Source organism: Myotis brandtii, unplaced genomic scaffold (genome assembly GCF_000412655.1).
Source record: "Myotis brandtii unplaced genomic scaffold, ASM41265v1 scaffold786, whole genome shotgun sequence".
In the NCBI taxonomy this organism is placed as follows: Eukaryota; Metazoa; Chordata; class Mammalia; order Chiroptera; family Vespertilionidae; genus Myotis; species Myotis brandtii.
In genome coordinates, this window is record NW_005371157.1 from 449,689 (window position 1) to 452,020 (window position 2,332).

Genomic DNA, 2,332 nt, shown 5'->3' on the forward strand with positions numbered 1-2,332 from the left:
CTCTGCTCCTGTGCACTTAGCAAGCAGATCCTCTAATCCCCAAATAGAACAGTGTGCCACCGGATAGACGTTTCCCAGCAAAGAGGGAGAGAGTGGCCCGGGCCTGGCTCTGTGGTTGAGCGTTGACCTATGAACCAGGAGGTCGAGGTTTGATTCCCTGTCTCAGCAACTTTGGGATCCAAGGAGCAAAGTCACAGGTTTCCAAGCCTCAGGGCTGTCCTCTGGCTGAAGGGCCTGCCTCCGGGCCATGGCTCCTCCCGGTCTTCCGTCCCTGGCTGAGCAGGCAGTTGGTCAGAGGTCATCCCCTAAGCCTAAGCGGAATGGTTCCTGTGTGGCCTCATCATATTTATTAAAGCTGGGGGCAGTGAGACAGGGAAGGGCTGGGCAATCCCAGGAGGTCGGCTTCGCTCACTAAGAAGTCAGGGAAAGGGGGCCTTGGGGACAGGCTCAGGGGTTGCCTGGGCCGAACGGCCACGCCCACTGCTGCCCTGGTTGCGAGCCTGTGGGGCCCCTTAGAGTTTAGAGATGCCTGCCCGCGGGGGAAGTAAGGGGGGGCATGGGCCTGCTTCTGGGAGGGAGAGCAGGAGCTGGGACCTTTGTTTTGAGGGGTTTTAAAAGCTGGGCATTGCCCGGCCAGGTGCTCAGTGGTTGAGTGTTGACCCATGAACCTGGAGGTCACTGGTTCGATTCCCAGTCAGAGCACGTGCCTCGGTTGGGAGCTCAATCCCCAGTAGGGGCGTGCAGGAGGCAGCTGATGGATGATGTTTCTCTCATTGATGTTTCTCTCTCTCTATCCTTCTTCTTTCCCCTCTCTCTCTAAAAAAAATCAATAAAAACATATTTAAACGATAAATGCTTACATAGTTAACATTTTTTAAAAAGCTGGGCGTTTAGGGAGGGATCAATAGAATATTCATCAACGTTTAATCTCTTAACTTCACCTGTCCTTGGGAGTGGTTGGCGAATGGCGCTACTTGGATTTCTGCTGTCTGTCTCCCTGAGTATGCTTACTCCCCCCCCACCCCCCTGCAGGGAGGTCCGGCTTCCGTGTTCTGCACTCGGTTCCGTCACTTTGCAGAGACAGTCGGCATGTTCCTGAGTGGAAAGCAACGCATGTAATACGTGTGGCGCAGAAGACAGGTGAACGTCTTCATAGAATTGGATTCTTGCCGTGACTCCGAAGGTCTTAAAAACCAGAAATTCCGCTTCCTATTTACTCACCCGGAGGGACAGGGACACGGAGGTAGAATAAGAACCAGGCTTCTGGGTGAGGAGCCCAAGGAGTTACAGGCAGACGGATTCAGCGCATGTTCCCCAGGAACCTCGACCCAATGCAGACTCCAGGAGTCCCTCTTCCGGGCACTCAGGACTGAGGGCTCCTTCGCCTTTCCTGCCACAACACCCACGCTTCCGCCTCTGACCCTGCGCGGAGGGAGGGTCCCGTGGTGGTGTTCCTCCATCCAATTCAATGTGGTCAGGCGCTCAGAGGTGGAACCACCTCCACCCCCACACACACTTCCCCTGTGTTCCCTGTCCACGCCTCCCTCCCCCCTCCGACAGACAGACGTCAGTACCTACTAAATACGCAGGAATGTTTGAGGGAATAAAACAAACCTTCTGCTTAGAGCAGGGGCTCCACCTGGCCTGCAGGTTAGCGTCACCTGCGGGAGCTTGACCACATCCCCAGCCAGGCCCCAGGCCGATTTCATCAGAGCCCGCGGGGCCGGCTCCAGGCGGCTTATCTGAACACTCCCCGGGCGAGTGGGCTGGGCAGCCAAGAGGGAGCCACTGGACTCGAGGCTGTGACTGTACCACAGGGGTGTTCGAATAAAACAATACGTTTATACGCTGCTGTCCCTGAATAATGTCTAATTTATACTCATATAATGCCTTACAGTTTTCAAAGTGCAATGAGCTTTTAAACATTTAATAGAGACCATATAATCCACTGTGGGACAGGGATCTGTAGCAAATACCAGGAAGTTGTGTGTGTGTGTGTGTGTGTGTGTGTCTGGGGAGGGAGCCGGTGTGGAGTTGGGGAAAGTGCTGATCCTGTGGTTTGAGGGATCTGCAGCGGAAAGGAAGCCCCGGGTGGGGGAGGCCCGGGGAGGAAGCAGCTTGAGATGAGGTGTCGCAGGGCAGGACCCGCAGTGTCCCGGGCGACTTGGGAGAGCTGCTCTCTGTCCGTCTGGAGGAGGGGCAGCGTCCCTGGGTTATGGCGTGTGGAGGCGCCAGCTCACTCGGATATCCTAGTGCGCTGGGACCAGTGTCCTAGGTGTGGGGCCTGTGAGTGCGCAGGGCCCAGGAGCGAGAGCGAGGGACTCCCTTCTTG